General features: G+C 44.5%; 1 pseudogene across 1 annotated transcript; it reads left to right on the forward strand.

Annotated features, from left to right (window-relative positions):
* The first annotated feature begins 877 nt into the window (after positions 1-877).
* Positions 878-23,470, forward strand: LOC149329543 (venom metalloproteinase BumaMPs1-like; annotated as a pseudogene). Its single transcript, XR_016285575.1, has 13 exons — positions 878-931; positions 3,941-4,134; positions 4,460-4,555; positions 4,629-4,758; positions 7,256-7,492; positions 10,656-10,727; positions 11,811-11,941; positions 14,621-14,670; positions 16,725-16,833; positions 17,588-17,728; positions 17,943-18,090; positions 20,772-20,891; positions 23,412-23,470. The product of XR_016285575.1 is annotated as a venom metalloproteinase BumaMPs1-like (transcript).
* The last annotated feature ends 475 nt before the right edge of the window (positions 23,471-23,945 follow it).

Genomic DNA, 23,945 nt, shown 5'->3' on the forward strand with positions numbered 1-23,945 from the left:
AAGGGTAACGGAGTAGATTTGAAGAGAAGGCAAGCGTAGTAGGGGGCGGCAGGAAGTTAGGTGGACGGATGGGATTAAGAAGTTTGCGGGGACACGGTCGGCGCTGCTGGTGAAGGACAGGGTTAATTGGAGAAACATTGGATAGGTGTTTGCCTTGCAGTGGGTGTAGTCAGGCTGATCATGATTATGATGATGAGGATGATGATTATTATGATGAGGATGACGATGCCTCACTGGTCATGGCCACTAACGACTACTGCCCCTTAAGAATTTGGGAGCGTTGTTTTGACACCATGCTACTGACAGTTACACTTCTGAATTCGAAGCATCAAATTCCTAAACATATTTAAAAAGCTTAAGTATATATGGTATGAAAACTCTTTTGCGTTTTGACCAACACGGCGCTGCGTCTCGTGATGGATGATTACATTCTTGTTACATGTTTTTGAGACGAACGCTAAATCGAAATACTGCCGTTTATTCGCGTTTATTTTCTTGGCGAATGCTGTCGAGAGCTGAATACATGAGAGAGCACCGGCTACAGGTGTGGCCGTTGATCTCTCGGACATCTGACACTGCAGGTGTTTGCGGTCCATTCTTCCCTCAGCCGCCAACTTCACTCGATCCAAGAGGGTCACCAAGTGTCAAAAACACATGGCGTAGGTACATCTTGTAGGTTGAGAACTTTACACCTCCTGCATGAGTGATCGTCCCGACATTTATCTGCCTTATGTCGACGAGAGCGACATTAGTTTTATATCGCAGTCAGTCAGACGCGAGAAGCTGCACTGACATTCTACGCTCATTCGTGGACGCGATGTACAAGCTTATAAATCGCAGAATAGCCATACCATAAGAATAGTTCGTGCAACTCGCCGGGTTGTAATGGATCAGGCAGTGGTGAAGTATTTCTTGTTCTGCACACTACTTGGTAAATACCCACTTATTTTATCCCATATTGATTTCAAACACAGAGGACCTTTATCTTATTGGCAGACATCATCATCATCACCAGCTTGACTACACCCACTGCAATGCAAACGCCTCTCTAATGTCTGTCCAATTAATCCTGTCCTTTGCCAGTTGCGGCCACTGTATCCCCGCAAACTTCTTAATCTCATCCGCCCACATAACTTTCTTCCGCCTCCTGCTATGCTTGCCTTCTCTTGAAATCCACTCCGTTGCCCTTGAGGACCAGCGGTTATCCTGCCTTCGCATCACGTGCCTTGCCCAACCCCACTTCTTCTTGATTTCCACTAATATGTCATTAACCGCGTTTTTTTCCTCACCCACTCGGCCTGTTTCCGGTATCTCAACGTTACGCCTATCATTTTTCTTTCCATGGCTCGCTGCGTTGTCCTTAACTTAAGCTGAACCCTCTTCTTTAGCCTGCATCTTTCGGCGGACATAGTAACAAAAAATGCAAACTTCTGTGCCCAAACGACAGAGTTCGCCAAGCATTCCATCATTTTTATCGAAACAGATTGAGCCCCCTTAAGAAGTGCGGAAACTATGGAAGAAAGCCTTTCTGCCATTTGACGTCATTTCTTTACATTTTATTTTTTCTGCTCGAATATTCCAGCGAGAACAGTAACGAGACCTACAGCCGTACTCTGAAAAACAAACTCACCACATCTGGTACCTTGTAACATATTGAAATACCTTTTTAATTAAAGTTGCCGCGAGTGATAACCGGGCTCTTTAAATCGAGAGTTCGACAAAGATTCTTCTGGTTAGGGACAAACATTTTATACGGGTAAATTCAAACGCCGATAATAAAAGTTGAGTATTCGGTCTATCCTTTTTCACGACTATTATAACTATGCACTTCCTTGTTGATGTTCTGTGTTAGCCCAAACCAGCAATGCTAAACAGTTCTGCACTTTAAGCGGGCTGCGTTTATCACCACCTACGTCTCATTCGCGCACTCCAAAAGATGATTAAATTGCGATCGTACAGGCAGCTTCAACATGAACGGGATTATCCGCCTTCAACCAAGGATTGCTTCTTATATTCGAGGGAAAATCACATCTTCCCTTTTGTTACATGGTTTGCGTCCTGAGAGAAAACAGCGTGAAACATTTTAAATTTCAGTCAAGAAGTAACGACAAAATTCATTCCTACCTTGAAACTGGCCGTTCCCTCTTTATTTCAGCTACGCTTGCAACTTTTATGTATCGTCATTTTCAGAAGAACATTTTTAATCACATATGTTTTTAACTGGCATGAATACTTGCACATTGTCGCTGCAGGTTCGGCTCCACTATGTGACTCCATTCGTCACGTATTCATTATTCACTCTGCCCTGCCGCCAAAAGCTGCATGTTTAAGAAGGCGCGGGGGGGGGGGGGGGGGGGCAACGCGGCTTAGAAATCCCCGCAAAAATTTGTTTTAGAATTGTTGCACCCACTCGTATGCCTCGTTTTCAATGCTCTCCCAAAATTTCTGCCCTCAAACTGACTCACCATACAGTGATGTGTTCAAGAAAGATTCATCTATTTTGACCCCTTATGTTTTCCGTACTCCTAAGACCGTAGTACAGGTCAAAACAAGTTTCTTTTTCAAATTCGTGACTTTCAAACTTGCATGAAATTTTCTTCTCACTCTTGATGTGTCAATGAAGACTGCATCTCAATAATTCTGAAGCAAAATTAGTGCTCCTCGAAAAAAACTTTAAGAATGTCTTGACCTGTAGCACGCCAGTAGGAACGCAGTGAAAGTTTTTACATGCAGCCTTCCGTCACATTTTCTTAACACTGCAGGAATTTTGCAGGATTCAGAGTGGAAAAATATATTGGAACACAATTTTCGGGGCTTGAAACAATAGAATTTGATGACAGTAGTGATAAAATTATTTCCAAAATGCGCAAAACATTTCATGTAATTACAAAAACATTTAAAAAAGTTTTCGGAAAGTCCCCGCCTCTCCCCCATCTCTTGTAGAGACTAGCGCTACCTGGGGATCTTTAACGTGTACTGTGCGCTGTCAATGCACTTTAAAGCACACGTTAAAGATCCGCAGGTGTTCTAAATTATTCCAGGGCCCTGCCCTACAGCTACCCTTTTTCTCTTTCTTCTTTCACTCCCACCTCCCTCTCTTCCCTTACGGCGTGGTTCGGGAGTCCATTGAGATGAGAGACAATTACTGCGCCATTTTCTTTCCTGAAAAGCCAGTTTTAATTTTTTATGTCCCCATGAGAAGTGACGCATTTTTTGTGATAGTTTGGTCTGGCTAATGGGGTCTAACGTCCCAAAGTAACTCAAGCTATGAGAAACGCCATAGTGAAGGGGTCCGGAAATTTTGACCACCTGGGGTTCTTCAACGTGCACTGCCATCGCACAGTACATGGACCTCTAGAATTTCAAGAAGAACAGCGCGAAAAGACAAGGACCACAGGAAGATGGCATACCAACTCGCCCAAGCATCAGTCCTAACGATCTAGAATTTCGCCTCCTTCGAAATTCGACCACCGTGGCCGGGGTTGAACCCGCGTCTTTCTGGTAAGCAGCCGAGCACCATAACCACTGAGCCACCGCAGCGGCTGCAATTTTTGGTGATCTTGATTACGTCCAGAACTAGTATAAACTGCAAATATCACGTAGCTAATACCCCCCGCACAAGTAAAATTAACCTGCAAACAATGCCATTTCTTGAAAACGTCTACAGAAACCTCAGTTTACAGACAGCCTTGACAAGGCTTGCCCCCCAGTTCGTTGTTAGCTACACCTGCTGTAATGGCGAGACTAGCAATGGGGAAAAGAGTGCGAGCCTTAAAATGTGCGCAAATGTCGGTGAATATGCTAGTAGGGAACAAAGTTCTTCCTGCGGCGAGTCCATTAATGCAAAAAGAGCATGCCTGGGTTTTATCTTCGTACGAAAGCGGCGAAACATGTGTGCGAAAAGCAGCTTTAATTTTTAGATCTGCATGTTCTCTTGCAGCCATCAGCAGCCAAAAGGAAGTTTCCGAGCAAATCCTTACGGTCTACCCTCAAGTGTACGAAGACCGGGGAGATGAGTCCGAAAAACTGCTCGTCATTCACGATGGCTATTTTCTTCAACTGAGGAAAGCATCCGTGCTTGCTGACAGTGTTCTACTCCGAGATGTCACAGACGACGGTATCAGCGACAGATATGTAATCATGCGCTACTCCTTCTTAGATTATTTGTGCTTAGCAGCTTTGCAATCAAACTTTGCTAACGTAGATGTAGCTGATAGTAGCTCAACTGTATAATGCAGAAACATCCCAAGCAGCATATGTAACCGGCCCAATATTGCAAATGGATGGGTTCATTCTGGTCCTCTGTAGGGTAGGCCTTTGCCAATACGTTGCCAATATGAAGCCGACTGCCCGTGCTGCTTGGGATACGGTTGGTTTTTACGATTAACCATTGCACAGCTGATACGCGGCTAGCTATATTTCATTCTGTTTCAACCTTAAATTGGGAGCATGATCGCAGGTTGATGGATCTCACCTAGAGAGGTATCTGTACGAAGATACCAGCAAGAAGGCTTCACTCCTACTGAAACCTCAAGCGAAAGGACATTATCATATCGTAAGTGAGCCGTCTTTAAACTTACACTCCCTCTTCTACTGCCATGGCCTTGATTAGGCTCGTACCTTTCTAGGTTGGACTCTTAAACTCCACACATCGAATTGACCCGGTGCCGCTTACGGAAAGATCGACGTCCGGCAGAGGGTCACACAGAGTATCGAGGATAACTGTGCATGAGGGAATTGACGGCGTGGTCGAAGTCGGTGAGATTCTTCCATTCATTCATTCATACCGAGGAATTGTGGAGAAGCAATTTTTCGAACTAATTTTGTTCATGAGCTCCATTTATTCGTAAACTGTAAGATTCTACTATATCAGTGAATGTATGCCCCAAGCTTGCCATCTGTGGGCTTGGAGATTTTCGACTATAAACGTTTTCGCTAGCGTAACACCGTTCCCTTTTCGTTTCCTGAAGCATTTTATAAGTACTCGATGCGAGCGATAGACAAAGTTTAAAAGAAAGATTTCGAGACGAATCGGAAGAATGGGCCACTACCTTCAATACTGCACTGCTTCCTCACAATTAAAAATTTGGTAGACATCCGAGCTCCCCCTTTAAGGTTATGACGCCATAGAACTATTGGGCGCCGTCAGCGACTCCACTCGATCTCATTAGCATATTTCCCGATCACGTGCTCTAATGTTGTCAGCAGGTCACGGCACACCAATGTAACAGGGCACTAGAGTACAGTTGTTCGCGAACACTCACCCCTGACCCACATGCACTTTGCTGCTCGCCTAATCACTACTACCTTAATTAGTCCCTCTCTACTCACATACACTCTTTAGCATACATTTGTAAGCTACGCATTATATGAAACGCTGCAAGATATACATATAGAACTGCACTTTAACCAAGCCGCACGAACGTGTCTGCGTGGCCTAGGGATAGCATGTCGACTTGCAATCCAAAGGTGTGGAGTTCGATTCCTCGCCTATTAAGCAGTTTTATTTTCAGCGAAATGCATTTCCTTCTTATACGTACATATTGTAATTATATTTGAGTCATGCTCCGGCCCGGAAGTCAAAGTTTATAATACATTTTAATCACACCTCAACTCCGCCGCTTCATGCATGACGCCAAGCCGATTAGACCAATCCGGACTTTAGCGATTCAACGCCTTTTCCTATGAACGGGGTCGTTAACGCTCTCGCATTAAAACTGATGTCCGATAATCTTGGACTTCTTATCTCAAGAAGCAATCAACGCCGCGCTGATAGCGTTGCTACTAAAATTAAGCAGCAGGTATAATGTTTCGTATGAAATTTGTTTTTCAACAAAAATATTGGGAAGTGAATATGTGTTCCGTAAAATCTTATCGATGTGGAATGGTAGTGATAGATCCAGTATGTGATAAAATAATGAACTTTCTCAACGTATGTTCATGAGCGAAGATCAAATGTTGTCCACACATCACTGAACGAGAATAAGTCACGGCGTTTATTAAAGTATTTGTCAGCTGAAGCAAGTTACCAAATTTATTATTACTTCACCATGGAAAACACTGTGCACTCAGGACAACAGACAAGCAAAACGGAGCGAAAGTTCTCACCAGGTGCAATACACAGCTTTTTTTTTTCGAAACATCGAGTTACTCAAAGAAGTGCAGATATCTTGTCACACTTAATTTCGTACATTTAGCCTATCCAAATAACTTTACCATCCAGAAAATGTACAGGTGTGGAAAAAATATTCTGACGTGGAATTAACGCACCAACGTTTGGCCGTTTTTTTATATCGCCTTTCTTTTCCGTTCCTGATTGGGGTAGTGAGAACTCTGCAACCCATGGGCAAATGCCATTCTTGCTTAAACTGCAGTACGGTGTCGTGTAGAGTATGTTTATTCACCGCCTCAATGTGTGAATAATTACTTGCTAGCAAAGAGTGCCATGATTACTGTGTGGCATGCTCTTCAAAGGTGTCCGCCTCTGCAAGAAAGTGCAACATTTCAGAACCCGCATGTTGACGAGATGGAAGAACGATGCTGTGTGATTAAAATTCTACCGTATTCCTTTTATTCAACCTACCTCTCGACATCGGACTTCGACCTCTTTCCAAGAATGAAGTCATCTTTTATGTGCAAGCATTTTCCAGATTATCAGACTCACTTCCGAAGTCACAACATGGCTTTTGTTGTAACCTGTCTACTTCTAAAAACGAGATGTTTACATTAGCATGAATAGATTGATTAGATGGAAGATGGAACAAATGTGTGTTCTTGGATGGAACCTATGTAGAGAACGACAAGTAAATCAGCTCGTAGGCGTCAGGCATCATGACGTGTGTAGGTGTCACATATCTGTTTCAGGGTTTTGTGGCAGGCATCCTTATATGTTTCACGCATGACAGTCAACAAAGCTGTAATGATACATATATTACAGAAGTACAGAGTGCAGGAGAGCCAGAAACTGAATGATTCTTTAGCAGATGCAGTACGAAGAGAAACAACTTCAATACACCGCAAATATTATTGCGAATGATTTGTGTGCCATTCGTAACTATTTAAGTCACACCAGCGAAGCGAAAAGCTACAATACTTCCCTTACAGATGTAAACATTAAAGTGGTTAAGAAAGTTTTGAAGAATTTTTACCTTACAAACTGAGCATTCCGGTCAAAAATGTCATTGTTGTGCAGTGCTGTTAAAATGCGCTAATCAATTATACATTTGGCAGTAACTTTGCTTACTATATTTTCCAGAACCTAACGTGCATCAAGATGAAGTTACTGAGAGAGCCGAGAAAGGTGGGTCTCGTGAAGTTGTACGAAAATCGCAAAAAAAATCGGCCCAAAATTCTTTCGCACTACATTGCAGGAGTCAGAGACTTGCCAAACAACTTTACATTAGAGTTGTATTTTATCAGTGACTTCAACCACACGGCATATTTTAAGAAGCGAGAAGACCATTACGAGTATGTAATAATATTCGTGCACGCGGTAAGTACAAGTGTTCCTTCCCAATTTCCTCATTGAACCTCCATAGAGTATTGCGAAGTTTGCAGCGCACTTCCTTGGAGCTCGTTCTCGGGCACAAATTTTAATTCCAAAAATATATAACGTTTTTCAAAGGCATGTGCCCCATAAAACAAGTGCTTTTCTTAGTCGCTCGAAGTTTTTAATATGTAGAGCGGAATTCATAAAATTCGGTTGTCTCATCCGCATACACACTCACTTGACGGTTGTGAATGGCGAGCGATGAGGTGAATAGGCTAAGAGCCTTCGAAATATTTAGCGCGTACAAAGCTTAGTGGGCAGTTTTTTTCCAATCATCTTGGGTGCAGGTTAGCTATAGACGTTTTGTTTGGTTTATTGGGTTTAACGTCCCAAAGTGATTCAGGCTATGAGGGACGCCGTAGTGAAGGGCTCCGGAAATTTTCACCGCCTGCGATACTTCAGCGTGCGGTGACACCACACAATACACATGCCTCTAGAGTTTCGCCTCCATCGAAATTCGACCGCCGCGCCCGGGATGGAAGCCGCGTTTTCGGGTCAGCAGCCGAGCACCATAACCACTGAACCAACGCGGCGGCCGTCACAGACTTCTGTGCATAATAACGCTGGTTCGGTTGGAAATTTGGAGTATATTATCTGTAAACAATAGCAAGTACCAAAATTGTAACAAATGAAGTACTGCATGAATAATAGATCTAGATATATATTCATTCATAAAATATGCATAATGCTATGTGACAGCAAGCCGAAGAACTAGACGTGATGAGAGATGGCGATGATATGATTTAATGCCAGCGCGCCTAGCAGGAGTGCTCCGTATCGCGCCACTGCCCACTTTGTCGTCTTCCAGTCCATGACGCCATTAAGCCTGAGGACATCATCATCATCACTCCCCGGGGCCACCGAGCGATCGTCCCGATCGTGCGAACTACAAGAATAGGGACAATGAAACGTAAGACGGGACGATGTGCGTGACAGGAGGGGTGAACAAAGAAGAGTATAAGTTGTAGGGCTGCAGTCACGATGAAAGAGATGAGGAGATGATCGGATGAGAACTGGTCCACAAAGCTTTCTGCACATAGGTAACCTTGAGCCCAAGTTCGAGGTTCATGGGCGCACCAAACGGCATGGCTGGGGGAGGGGGGGGGAGGGAGGGGGAGGGGGCTGCGTGCGCACGTGTCTCGGATCGGTCAGGTCGCTTAGGATATCGTCAGTAAGAGCAGTTCGTCGTGTCTTATGGTAGGGGCGGGGGACGGGGCAGGGGCGGATGACGAGGTCGATTCTCGTCCGGCGAGCTGGGTGCACAGCTAGGCGTCGCGGGCCAGGAACACAAGGCCGACGACCACAGCAGACGCAGCACGCCGAAGCTCCAGGGCCAGCATGGCGATCACCTCACACCAAATGTTTCGTGACGGAGAGCAGAAGAACTAGACGCGATGACAGATGGCGATAATATAAATTAATGCCGGCGGGCCTGGAACGAGAGCTCCGCGCCGTGCCACTGCTCACTTTGTCGCCTTCTAGTCCGTGACAATATTAGCCCCTATGAACTAGATTTAGTGTTTGTTCGAGGTAATTAGGAGACTGAGAATGACTATCAACTCTGCCTTGGTGTACCCCTGGTCACGCAACCTATGGCAAAAGCAGGTTTATGTGCTTCGCTTCATAGGCTAAAAAATCCGGAAAGCTTAATTTGGAGCGCTGCATAAAGCGAGTCATATCGCGCGATTGTCAAACTGACCATATTGGCTTCTGCGCCGCGAACTAACAAACTTTAATAAGCTAATGCAGCATCTAGAGTCTATACTTTTTATATTACTTAAAACGGTGTCGTCTAGAGAAGAGACATTATCACTTTGTGGTTTCTTCAGGTTGATTTTACGCGGATTATTTTTTGTGTCGTTTCCTCAGTGCGATTTACCTGTGCGATCGTCCTGGTTCACCATCATGGGGCGATGGCTTAAAGTATGAAATCAGCTTGACGTAATAGTGTCTGTACGCCTGCTGCATCACTACGTCGATGATTGCTGCTTTGAGAGACTGAGGTTGACATATTACGCAGCTAAAGGCATGAAGTCATTTGCCTTAATACAAGACGCCACCATCTTTCTCGAAAACCCCCATTACAATAGTGTTCTCATTTTGTTGCATGTACCTGACATCTTAAGGCTATTTTGGAGATTTTCCGGAGCGTGGATCTTTGTTTTCTGAGTTTCTTGCGCACCAAATGTAACACAAGGCAGTTTTCAGAAATCTACAGAAATTAGCAGAAAGTTTTTAAGCCGGCAGGAGTGACTATAGGAATAGCTTTCTGTTCACACCGCTAGGGCCCCGTCAACATAGTTAAGCTGTCTGGTGTGCCATCCATTTGCGTGTGCTTTTCCAAAGCATCACAAGAAGCATTGCGAACTTGTTTTTCTTCAATAAGACTACGCAATCGAGTAAAAGGCCATCTGCTAATTGTCACTGGCTTCCTGATTATTTACATAGTTAAGACTGAGAGGACATAGTAGTAGCACTAATAATAGGGACTATGTCCTTTCAATCTAAACGCCAACTAGCCTGGCTTTCTGCCTTAAATATTTACATGCTTACCTTCACAACCTCTCTGCGCGCTGTTTCTGCGGCCTTTGCAAGCAGTTTACACACGAGGAGTTTGTCTTCGTTATTTCACATCGATATGGGCGCACGAAACCGCGGAACTCTAACAGACATCTTTCGCATACTTTTCCGTTAAAATGGCATTCCATTGGGTGTTGAGCAGTTTCAATTTTTAAAGCGCTCACCTCCAACATCGAACTTGACGCCAGCTTGCGCGTCATACACTACTATTTGCGCAGTCTTCCCTCACTGTTCACTCAGCAACTGTAATAGAAACTGGTCTTCTCTACTCGCCTCGCCAGTTCGTATCGAAGACGCCGCGAAAATTTTTCTCATTTTTTGTCGTAATCACCAATAATGTTTCTTAAACAGCATGACATTCTTTCTGAACTGAGAGGATTGAAACTACACCAGGCATCACCACGCCAAGAGGCATATTCGCAAGTGTTCCTCGGCATTATGATTATGAACTAGTTTTGGCTATAACAGGATATATAAGGGAGATAAATAAATCCCCATGAGCTTAATAGAGACTTTCTACTCCCAGATGAGCCTTCATCTCCGGCAACTAAATCCGATGGGATTTGTCGCCTTAACAGGAATTCAAAGGACCGACGACGTGAGTACCATATTTTTCAATATTGCTCTGCTTCGGCAATGGTACCCTGTTTGAAGAGAAATATTTGGCTTTGCGATGCGCACTGAAGCATTAGAAGTAGCGAGACAACCCTCCTACTTAAGGCAGGTGCGGCCGTAGATGAGGACTACAGGAGCGAAATATTTAGGAGAATACTAAAGGCGACAAGTGCGTTTGGCAGGCACTCTCAGCTGACGAATAGTGCAAGTGCTGTGAGTTGGGCGTGCTGGTTACCGATCACATTTAAAACACCCCAAGGACAGGACACAGTGAGGAAACACCACGAGCCTCGAAGCCGATACAAGCAAGGTCACTGTGCGCTCGTGGTGTTTCCTTAGTGTGCCCCGTCCTTTGCTCCTTCAAATATGATCTATAATCATCAAGGCCATCTCACAAAAAGTGCACTTTATTTCTTCTTCAAGGGGCCCTTTCGTCTTTTGTTTCTCGTGTTGTTGACAACCCTACATTCTGCACAACGCTGCTTGAGTCGGCTTCAGCCCTAGGGATGTCTCCTTACTGTCTCCTGTCCTTGAGCTGTTTAAAATATGATGAATAGCAGTTTACCAATATCCTTCAAGAGGGAAGTATATAAGAGTTGCATCATAGGGGGACTCACCTACGGAGCAGAAAGGTAGAGGCTAGTGAAAAAAGCTCAACTTAGATTGAGGACAGCACTGTGAGCTATGGAAAACAAAGTGATAGGCTTAAGATGATAGGCGTATGGCATAAAGATAGCATAATTGGTCATGGAAAAAACGTAAGTTCATAATACCTCCGTGTAACTGAAAAATAATATATTCCGTGGGCAGAGAATGTAATGCGAAAGCAAGATAACCTTGGTCCCTTGAGGTAACCGAGTCGATTCCAAGACAATGGCTTGTCTTCTCTTAAAAGCCTTAAAAGCAGGCGCGCTGAAGAAATCAGGAAGTGGAGGTAAGGGGGCCCTAGCTGGCACAGGAGAGGAGGAATTGGAGGTATATGGGAGAGGAGAGGCCTTTGTACTGCTGTGGACGTAGGTAAGGTGATTATTATGATGACGACTCTCTGACATTTCCCTGTCTGCAGATTAAGGACCCTTATTTGAAGCTCAACCCTGAAGGCAAAGTTCTCGGCCCTGCAACATTGAACAATCTCAAGCACTTCCTTGCAATAGACTATTTAATGCGGCAATCAGACGCGGTCTACCTGGCGACATCGTAAGTGACGTTTTGTTTTTGTGCAAGTTTAGAAGCTAATGCATTTTGGACACTCGTGCATCATACGTCGGCCTGCTCTGACAGTATGATGGGAGGTACAGGCAAAACATTCCATTTTTGCCGAAGCACTAACGAAAACTCGGCATTTTTCTAATAGCATTACTGTGGGAACCACTCCCATTTGTATGCGACCATGCTATCGGGTGAATCAGGGAAAATCTTAGCTTCTTAGCAAATCGGTGTACTGTCTCTGTCTTGTGAAATCAGGGTGTATGGACTGCTTATCCGCCCTGTATTAGAGGATTTATGGCGCCCTTTAGGGGTTAAATCACTTTTATGTAAAGGGGAACCCTCCTCCACAACTTTGGAGATTTTTCTTGTCTTTTACGGTCCCTTAAGGGTTTCATTACACAGCTGAGAAGCAAATCTTGAAGGCTTCCAATTTTTGGTAAATAAGGTAAATTGTATAGCAGTAATTAGGACTGAATTGTACTTCAAGTCATTTTTGTTATTGTAGTCATTATAGCGAGGACCACAACATTACGATATTGGCCAATAATTAAAAAAAGATGCGGGCAAAAGTTCTTAATGCCATACAATAATTTTAAATAACTGAGATAACTGTTCTTTTGTGATACAGATAATTCTTTGAATTGGTTAGCCTCATTTCCTGAGGTAAATATTTTGCTTCTAGTTTCGACTATTCCAGCAGTCATTGTAATTAATACCTGAAGGCAGTGAACGTATCACTGAACAAAAGAAATGCTAGGAAAATGCGAACTGAACAGCTTGATTATTCATGGTATGTGATGAAAATTATTGAAATGCATAGCTATTCACAAGCATCCGCGTTAACCTTATTCCAAGGATATCAAGTCATGGAAATTAACAGTATGAATGCGACCAGAACTTCTAACTTTGCATGGTTCAAATTAAAAACCAGCCTAAATACTTAGTGCGCTAAGAAAAACTTCGTATTGTATTGAGGAACCAAAGTTATTAAAGCCTACATAGTTTTTTTTCAGCATTAACATCCCTCCACATCAAGTCAGGTTGTGAGTCACAAAAGCGCGAACTCAATACCATAAGCCAGAGCACGCTGAGATCTTAAGTATCGCATTCTTATTAATGCTGACGACTCATAAACCGTACCAACAGGCATGAGGACGCAAACGCAAGACAAGCCTGCGTACAGAAGTGAGGAAAAAGAGCCTGAAAGGAAAGATCCAAAAAGACCTTCTAAAACTCGTGATCTTTTTCCCGGAGAGCCTCTGCCTGCATCAACGTTGCCTTAGCCGACACCATACAGTGTTCTATCATTCGCCAGCACAAAGTGTATATGCATAGCGTGGGCTAAAAATACAGCTCTAAACAGCAGTGCAGACTATTTATCAGATACGTTTGCTGAAAGCTGCTGAATTCGAACTTTTAGTTTTCGTACGACTAGCCAAGGTAAGAGGAAAATACAAGCAAGAAATGCGCTTTTAATAATCGTCAGTAGTTTTATTGACGAGAACAACACAAGAAAAATTACAACTTTGTCAAAGATACACACTGTTATATTGCATAAGCGCCCACATAAGTGTTAGTGCAAGATGGCGTGTCTTTAATTTATTAACACATTTGCCTCAAACCAAGCTGCGAAGTCTCATGGCAACAAGTGCCTGAGAGAACACGAGCAGTTAGTGGACGAGTCCAAGTAAAGTGCATTACACTTGAAAGCTAGATGCGTAGCAAATAAGGATTGGTTATTTTGGATGAGTCGATGGTCACACTCAATAAACTACAAAACAGCTCACAAACAGGAGCACCAGTCGATAAGACCTAACAAAGTGCTCACTAATAATGTTTATTTAGCCAGTATAGTACGGTATAACTAGGTGTTCGTACCCTCTCCCCCGGAGTCTCACTCGGGAGGAGGAGGTATCTGCGCGCCGGATTCGGGCAGAAGCGGCTGAGACTCCTTCTGTACGTCATCGGTGGCGTGACAAACGTTTAGAAGTGACTGACAAGTGTCCTCGTTGTGGTGCTGCGCCAGACCAGTGTGACGAAAAACACTCTCTGTGGAGTTGCCCGGCTACAGCTTCCGTGAGACGACGCTTCCTAAAGAGGGTGGGCCGGTGATGGGACGTTGCAGGCGAATATCGCAAGTGGACTCATGATAATCGCTTTATGCGCGAACTTTTGCCACTTTTTAAACGTGGCTTGTTTACACTCCTTCTTATAACTTTCATTCTCTTTTACATTATGCTTAATGGCAAACACCTCGAATAAAAAAAATAACTAGAAAACGGCGCAGACATACAAGTAAAGCGAATGAAGTAATGACGTGGTCATTTATTGCACATAAGTATTTCAGGAACACAACCTTTAAAAAACTATTGCCGTTTCTTAAATGAGTTTGCTTCACATATCAGGCGTACTCACTAGGCTCATGACCGCCGCTTAGCCTATACACTGCTGACTGGACTGGCGCACTAAGCATTTATAGTTGTTCGTTAGCTTCGTCATTTGTACTTCCATCTGTGTTCCGTCCTTTCTTGCTGCGTCGCTTTTCATCTGAATATGTAGTGGAATTATATGGGTTAAACTACTACACGAAGCCTGTAAGGCGAAGATATGTATTGCGATACTTTAATGACAACCTTGTTCTCTTTTCACAACTCTCCGTTCTTTCAGGCGAGACATCGTTCACGAGAGCAAAGATGGTGTGAGCTCGGCGTACCTAGGTATGCACTTATCAGATGGAATCGCCTAGTAGTCCGTTGACATTCTCAGAAGCAATACACAGGGTCAGCTAAATATATGTGTTAGTGGTGCTGCCTACCTACGCTGTTTACCGACGTGACGGCATGTGCTGTAGTCGGATACAATTTAAGTCTGCGGAGAAGCTCCGCCCACATTAAGGGCCGCCGCAAAGAAATCCTTCGTGACAATAAAGTAGTTCGTTGTTAAAACAGTTCTTGTTAACTAAACAAGACGGCAATCACAAGAAAAAAATTTACAAGCTCTATAATATTCAAAACTGACTCGTTTATTGAAGTAAAACATTAAAAGTTGATTTTCGCCGCCGCGGTGGCTCAGTGGTTATGGTGCTCGGCTGCTGACCCGAAATACGCGGGTTCGATCCCGGCCGCGGCGGTTGAATTTCTTTGGAGGAGAAATTCTAGAGGCCCGTGTACTGTGCGATGTCAGTGCACGTTAAAGAAACCCAGGTGGTCGAAATTTCCGGAGCCCTCCACTACGGCGGGTCTCATAGCCTTAGTCGCTTTTGGACGTTAAACCCCATAAACCAAACCTAAAAGTTGATTTTGTTTACTCTTGTGATTTGCTAGCGGAGTAATACAAGACGCCGTGAATCGTCGCCCAGTGTTAACAACAACTGTTGTTTTTTTTTACGTGTATCTTACTGTATGCATGAGCACTATTCCTGTGTCGTCCTTATTCTCAAGGTGGACTGCGGTTTTTACGTGTCGTGCTAGCAGTCAGCTACGCCCGTTACCAGTCGCATTTCATGCCTCCCAGTTAAGTTTCTCAGAACATTATTTTCTTTATTCGCCGCATGTTGCGCATAATTCACACAGCGTCAAGTTGACCCTCTTTCTTTGCCACTACACATTCGATCCTGCCGGAGTCTTAAGTGCATCCCTCGAGACAAGAGCGACGCATGAGGCTTGCGCCCGTTACAGCCAGTTTTATTTTGAGACCACGCTCCCACGCGATGTGGTTTTAGGTTTAAGCGAGCTGGACTTACATTACACCAATTTTCTCGTAGCCTGACATCCCTGAGTACTAATAAAGCGCCTTCGGTGCGCTTGTATAGTACCTTCGCCTCCCAGAAAATGGCTCAAGCAAAAGTCGCTTTGTTTTTGCATGTGTTTGCGTCCGTACGCGTGTGAGTGTACTCACGGCGTCGATCTGCTCTTTTTGACAGCGACATCTAAGTGTTCGTTCCCGGGTACCGCGTCGGTGTAGTAGTAGTAGTAGTAGTAGTAGTAGTAGTAGTAGTAGTAGTAGTAGTAGTAGTAGTAGTAGTAGCAGCAGTGGTAGTAGTAGTAGCAGCAGTGGTAGTAGTAGTAGCAGCAGTAGTAGTAGTAGTAAAATCAGAGTTGTAGTAGTAGTAGAGCTGTTAGTAGTAGTGGTAGTAGCAGCAGTAGTAGTGGCACTAGTAGTAGTAGTGGTACTAGTAGTAACCGTATTAGTAGCAGTAGTGCGGATAGTATTGATGGTAGTAGTAGTAGTAGTAGTACTAGTAGTAGTGGTGGCGGTGGCGGTATTCGGGGTAGTAGTTGTGGTAGTAGTAGTCGTAGTACTAGTAGTAGTAGTGGTGGGGGTGGTATTGGTGGTAGTAGTTGTAGTAATCGTAGTAGTAGTAGTAATAGAAGTAGTTTGGTTTGGTTTATGGGGTTTTTACGTCCCAAAGCGACTAAGGCTATGAGAGACGCCGTAGTGAAGGGCTCCGGAAATTTCGACCACCTGGGGTTCTTTAACGTGCACTGACATCGCACAGCACACGGGCCTCTAGAATTTCTCCTCCAAAGAAATTCTAGCCGCCGCGGCCGGGATCGAACCCGCGTCTTTTGGGTCAGCAGCCGAGCACCATAGCCACTGAGCCACCGCGGCGGCAATAGAAGTAGTAGTATTCAGGGTAACCAGTGTGTGCGTTGCCATGTGAAACAGTGCAAATTTCAGCTTTAGTCAGGTATCCTATGCAAGCGTTTGCTCGATTTCTGAGTGTCTTTGACATATAGAAATATTAATGCCCCATTTTCATAACACGCAGGATTTGCCTTCCCGAAAGGGGTCTGCAGAGGAAACCAATTCGCTGAAGGTGAAGACAATCCAGGGACGTTTTCAGGACTACCAACTGCTGTCCATGAGATAGGACACTTGTAAGTACCCTCTAAAGACACTCCTTTGACGTGACTTATTACACACACTCGAAGCCGCTGCTCTCGCCTTGTCGCCGATAGTTTCTATCTGCATATTGATTTCTTATGCGAATAACGATATAACATTAAAGGTGAAAAGGAGCTCGGAAGGTTGAGCCTTCACAAAGCCCGGTTTACTGCCTTTTACACTAAGGTGAGGGCGCAGGATTAAAAGGCTGAAATCGGAATTATCAGTCCACCAAGCCTGCATGTACACATTGGGAAGACTGCATAGTGGCCACAAAAAGAGCAAAAAACATCCCGAGTGCGTCAGTGCATGTGGTATTCCATATGTGTGGCTGTCAAATATTTAAGCAGCACCAGGGTGTCCATCCATGCCAGCAAAATATGAGTTAGCAGTTTCAGAATTTTGAGTGGCTGGGATTTTTAAATAGTTCACTGACTGCCAAGACACAGACAGAGCAAATCTCACGACACTGAAGTGTAAACCAACACAGAGGGCATCCTGAAAAGTGTATTCGTACTCGCAGTGATGGCAGGTGCAAGAACCGAGTATCCAAGTGATTTCGTACTTTGCCCTAGGTTAGGAGCTGATGTGCCAGTCGGACAAGCACACTTCGTAAATTTTCTTGCATACTCCTCTTAGCAGCTTTCGACAGTTTTCAGCTGCTTTAGGTGCTATTGCTTTAATGCCATGAACGGGAATTCCAGAACCACTTCCACGTGTGGTAACTGATCAGCTCTCTTCCTACAGGCTGGGTTGCAGTCACGACGGTGAAAATGACGCCAAGGCATGTCCCGTTGAGCGTGGCAACATAATGAGCCCATATGCTGCAGGAGACCGTAACTATGAGTTTTCTGTATGCAGCAAGCGTGCAATATCTAAATTTGTGAGGTAAGTAGCCTGAGCAACAAAGTGATAAACCACTTTTTCCGCGTAAACAAGACAACGAAATCTCAATGTTCAATCATTAATTATGAATTCACCTTCATGTCTGATGTGTTAATTAAAGAACACGTACAACGTTATATGAAGCGAACTTCAGGTCAAAAATACGGGCTTCTAGCTGTGCATAAGCCTTACATTATTAAAAAAACTTCTGTTCTAGGGAGAGATCTTCAGCTTGTTTGTGGAGGGAGAACGTGAAACACATTCCTTTCTTGCCGAACGTCACCAAGCAGTCTGGAAGTGTGCTGAATGGATCACAGTACTGCCAAGCCTTCTTCCCAAACCACAGAAATTTCACTCATGTTCAGGTAAGGAATCATATTCCGAGCAAAAAAGTTTCTTTGTATAAAATATTCGCGCCCAAATCGAGGCAGCTTTAGCTGGGCTACACAGATATGCTTTGAAATGGACAACAATAAATTGCGAGATTAAGGATTCGTTTGCATGCATATGGAATCTTCGAGTAATATATCCCATAAGAGTACAGTATGTCATAAGAGTTGGTAGTGAGCAATTGCGTTAGAAGCCATGGCGGTTGTATGCAAAGCTCCGAAGTTGTTTTGAGGACAGTTGCTAATAAAACTATATTTGAAAGTGCATATATATTACCTTCGCTCACACTTCATTTGAAAATCATTCCCGCATGACTTGAAAGTTAGTGGTTTGTATTTACGTGGTTTAACGTCTCAAAGCAACTCAAGCTGTAAAAGACGCCGCAATATCGGGCACTGACATCGCACAGGATCGCTACATATCAGAAATATGGGTCATTAACTTCAACGCTTTCATAACATCTTACAATTTTCTAATTTTCAAAACGTTTGCCAGAGAATGTTGGACATATGTTACCATTGAAAAGAACTATCACGAGAGGAAAAATAGCTTAGAGTGTTTTTGGAGACCATTCGCTTATTTCGAATAGAAGCTTTCTGGAATTCTTCAAAACAGAGACACAGCACACCTGCATTCTGCTTAAACCGACCACTGGGGCTTAAACGATTTGTCTGAAGAAAAGGTTGGAAAATAAACTGAGGATAGTGCAACGCTTCTTGAAAAAAGAAAAGCGTAAGGAAGCCCACAGACTATAAAAACTGCAAGCTGGATCAGAAAACAATATCGACTTGGAAATATGCAAAGATAAAATGGAGCAAGGATGGACGCGATTTCTGGCGAAATTATAGCTGACGCTCTGTTAGAGCAAAAAGTGGTCTCCAGTAGAGAAATGTAGCCGGTTGAAAGAGAGAGAAAAGTTTAATGCATAAAATGGTCGCGTGGGCCCTCATTCCAGGAGCCCATTAGCCTTAGCCGCCGCTCTTGCACGTTTCACCAGCAAAAGATTGTCTTCCGAATGTGAGCTTAACAGCGCTGCCTCCCAGTAACCAGTTGTTGGGGTATTGATTCTTTGTATAGCTGGGTTTTTCTGGCATGCCCATACCATATAAGTCAGTCACTTCACCGCAGAAGGCGCAATGTGGATAGTAAAAATTTTAAAATATATAGCTGAATTTGACAGGATTTATATAAATATTCAATTGCAATTTCCTTACAATGACCCCTCGCCACCTGATTAGATTTTTGTGCGGGTCGGCGTATACTTCCCTTGTTAATCACAAAAATGTCGGAGTAATTTCCTGTAGCTTAATAGTGGTTCAGAATAATTATGTTCCTGCGAATGTCGGGGGACCCGGGGTAAAAACGCGTGACCGCCGAATGTTGGTAGACCAGATAAATTAAGGAAGATTGCCGTAGCATGTTGGCCGTGACCGATGTCGGACACGGGTAAATCAGGGTCATTGGAAGAGGCCTTCGTCCCGATAGGACGTAACCCGGCCGGCTGATCATACGAGTGACAGAGCTTAACGGCGGGTTCTAAAAAAAGAAAACTCCGTCGGAGATTTTTACACCAAAAGTAATAGCAGCGTCACAATAGTACAATGAAGTCAGTCGGTAGATTCGATGACTGAACCTCTAGCTAGCCTCCGCAACCAACCTTCGATCCACCTTCCACTTCCAGACCCACCTGCCACTCACCTCCAGAAGCGCCATCCACCATGCACCACCCACTCCCCAACCTCCATCCAACACAAAGCCCCCACCCAACAGAAGCCAACGTATCAGCGTAACAAAAGAGCGAGGACGGAATCGAATTCAAACACGCAATGGGAATGCCAGCTGTCCTCCAGAAGAACCCGCCTCCTCCCGCTACCGTCCCCCCCCCCTCGGTAACGAACTGCCCTCCCACCCCGCACCCTTTATTCATTAAAGTCTCTCTTTGTCTCTCTCCCACCTCCCACCCCTTGCTCTACCCATCTCACCAACCCCTCCCAGAACCTCCACCTGCACACGCCACCCATTCACCCGCCACCACGGCCCACCTTCAGCCTCCCGGAAATATCTGTCCTTGGTGTAAACAACCATTCTGCCAGATTCATTTGTTCCAACTACTAGTGTACACTAGCGCTTCGGCATTAAAATTTCAGCGCTATCTTTCCACGCTACAGCCTGCCATCGCAAAATCGCCCCTCTTTCCTTGTATCAAAGATTTTATCAAAGCTTTAACTACGCTCCCCCCGTATCACACTTGTTCATGCCCTAATTCCGTCTACTCTGAGCAGTCTGGAACCAACGTATCAGCAGGCTTTCTTTCTCAGAACGCCCAATGATTGAAATGGCCTTCCTTCTAAAGTGGCGGCCATCGTGAATCCCGATCACTTCAAATCTGCCGTCGAAAATCCTATATGTCAGAACAAATACCATTTGTCAGCCCACCCCTCACACAATATCCCTTGTGGAACTTTGAGGAATAATAAACAAATAAGAGCATTAATTACAGTAAAATCATCAAGGTAATCATTGAGATTATGCCTACACCCCACCAACTGCCCTATTCCATCGGTGTCGTAGTTACCGCGTCCACTAATCCGGTCGATCGAGACAAACAGAACACTTTTACCAATTGTTTTAGGTGATTTTTGTGTGAATTTTTTAGGTGAAAGTTGAAGACAACTGCATATTTCACTGCCCAGTTAGTGTAAAGAAAGGAAAGCAGAAGTATGCAGTGGTATTTGCTCCGGACGGCACGCCTTGCAGGGACGAAAATCCTAATAAGGTAAGACACTCTTGCGTAGAGGAGGGTGATCTGCGACCCTACAAGAGCAGTATCCCGGATACACTTTAAAGTGCACGCACGTTCCTGCCTATTCCTTGCCGACAGATTTGCAATAGTAGTTCACTGTCTCTCTGAGTGAACGGCTGAATGTGGAAGTGCACGAGCGATTCAATCTAACTAGTAATCTGGCCTTTCGTTTTTCGATGGCATTGTACTCTATGTCGTATCGCAACATGAGATTAGCGTGCATCTTGTGAGCTGTAAAGACCACACGAATAAAAGAAAGAATGGAATAGAACACAAAGAGCAGCAAGGAGACTTATGTGAGGTAGACCCGAGAACTTTAGGATTGTAGTGTCTGGGGTTTTAATTGGAGGAGATCAATATGTATCCCCCGTTTTACCGCGGCTAACCCAGTTCAACACCACGGGACCCCACCCGGTGATTGCGTACGCTACCGAACGCACGCCGACCACGGCGGGCCTTGCTCTGAGGGAAGAAAGGAATGACACACTGGCTGACACAAACAAGGCATTTATTGCTACAACAACAATAACGCCAGCTAGAAACTAAATACGCTGAGGAATCGAGGACGTCCGACTCACCAGTACGATTACGAGCGAAAGTTCGCCCACGCAGGGCAAGGGAAACTCCGAGGCGGGACGGGAAGAGCTGTGGAAGAACGACCGCCCCCCCCCCACACCAGGCTACGGCATTCGCCCCTCCGACGAAGAGCGGAGAGTCGCGCGTGAACGTCAGCGCGCTTCCCCGTTCCCGAGCCAAAAAGGGCCGTCTCCCCAGCGCGCGCAACAACCACGTTATCCGTGGCGCTGCGATGCCACCGCCCTCCCTTGTAAGTTAAGGTAACTAACCACGCTAAGGATGGTGCATCGTGGGGAAGCTAACTAAAGGGGGCCGGCGGCAGCGGGTCTTCACAAGTGTTTTCACATAACGCTGCGTTTAGAGCTTAGTTTATGTTCGGCGCTTTTCACGGGAAGCGTAATAATAAGACAGTTGGTAGCCTCTAAATAACAATTATTATTCTTTAAATTACGTGCTGCCGATTCATATGAGGCTTTTGGTACTGGAAAGAAAAGAAACTTTTAATGTATAGCCACACCAGTCCCAGTTTGTAGAACTGGGTGCGGTTGGGTCTTTCCAACAGACCAAATCATTCAGGCGCATTTCGAAATGTTAAGAAAACACACCAAATAATAAGATAAAGAAATTTTTTGTCCTCTAAACCGTTCGCAATCAATGTATAAGACGCTGCAAGCAAATGCACAAGTAATATACCTCTCCAAAAAATCCTACATTATACAAGTTGAGCGGCTAAAACAGCCGGGTCTTTATAATAATAATAATAATAATAATAGAGGTTTATTCATCAAAACGATGAAACAAACCTACAAACCTTTAAGCAAGAGCACAAAACAGTTTGACACTAATCAAGACTGGTGCCTGTTTTCAGAAAACTTAAGACAAAACAATAGAAATACATTTTGCTGTAGAATCGCGAAGACGAATATGGAGGTTTTGTCCCAAAAACTAACCGCCGCCCAAACTGAACATGAGTATCACCAGTTTCTTTCTCACCTGTAGCGCTTTTTTGTGCCATCTCGCCGATAGAATGAAGTCACCGATGTTTCCGAGCTTTAACCTTCAAAGAGCTGATAATTCACAGCGGCGGATTCCTGAACCGGCTATGTATTATGCAACGGACAAGATACTGTTGCTCGAAGTTCTGCAAAAATATCCTCCTACCGGCTGCCTAGAAAAATAACTGGCTTCAGTCAGTCGGGATTCTATTTTTAACGAGTACAATTTCTTCTCTCTATTCTTTCAAGCTAAACTGGATAGATAGTAGCAATAATTAACCTGGGTAGAACAGATAAATTACGGTCGTAACTGAGTGTCCCTGTGTGCGCTGAACGTAATGCCAAATAAAGAATGAAGTATAAGCTTTCAAAGAGTATATTGCATTCAGTGGCTTGAAAAAGCCACTGACTACTTTTTCACTGCTCGTCTGCTTAAAACGCTACGCAATCACCGTTGCCTGCAGTCTAGGTTAATTGCATATTATGATTGTTAATCGCAAAGTGTCATTTTAGAAAAGGCGTACCGGCACCAAATTTTGCTGCCAGCCAGCAAAGCGAGGAATTTTCATTTCACGTAGCATTTCGAACCTCTGTTCATAAGGGCTGAGGACAATAGCTCTCTTGACCACCGAGTGTCCGACAGCTCTGTCGATGCGAGATGTGGCACCAGGCTCCATGGCTAAAATTCAGACCTGGTGACCTCTGACCTGAGCAGTCAGCTGAAGCAATAAAAAACCTTTCACTGGAGCTTCCAAAAGTGATGGAAAAATTATCACTTGCCGCTATCATGCTTGAATACAAGAAAAAAAACACCACCGAACATATCGCCTTAAGTGTTTGCTCTGCAGTCCAGTCAATAGCAGACTGTCAAGCAATACCTGTCCCACTTGTGCTCATAAAGCTTTTCACTTCTTCATTCCAGAAATGCAGGCATGGCTTTTGCATGTGAGGACGGCAATAAACGTCACCTTTGAACGGCGAGATTTCAACTTACTTCAACAGATTTGAACAGCCTGTATGAGGAATACTGCTGGAATACTGTGTGGTGCTGGTGGTTGAAAAGTAACGGTGGATACTGCCTTTAGTTCCTGGCGCAATTGTCGTGTCAGGCTCTCAAAGATCGGCGGGGGCCACGGTGAAGTCGAGTCTTCGCAGGGCGACATCGCGATTGTATTCGTGAACTGCAAAGAAATTCGGCGGCTCTTCGCTTGTTCGAACCGGCGCCATTCTTTGATGATTGCGTCAACCGTCCCACATTCGGTGCGTTCATGGGCCTCGGCCGTCGGCTCAAGGTGGGCAACGTCCCAGGAGGTTCCTAGACCAGCACTCATCCGATCATTATCTCCTCACCTCTTTCATCGTTATGGGAAGCCCTAGATCTTTTCGTCTGTGTTTATGCCTCCCGTCAGGTCTATCGGCACGCCCTGAGTTTCATCGTTACTGCCATTCTAGTTCA

The sequence above is a fragment of the Amblyomma mixtum genome, chromosome 9 (assembly GCF_055824585.1).
Source record: "Amblyomma mixtum isolate Tamu chromosome 9, ASM5582458v1, whole genome shotgun sequence".
Taxonomy (NCBI): domain Eukaryota; kingdom Metazoa; phylum Arthropoda; class Arachnida; order Ixodida; family Ixodidae; genus Amblyomma; species Amblyomma mixtum.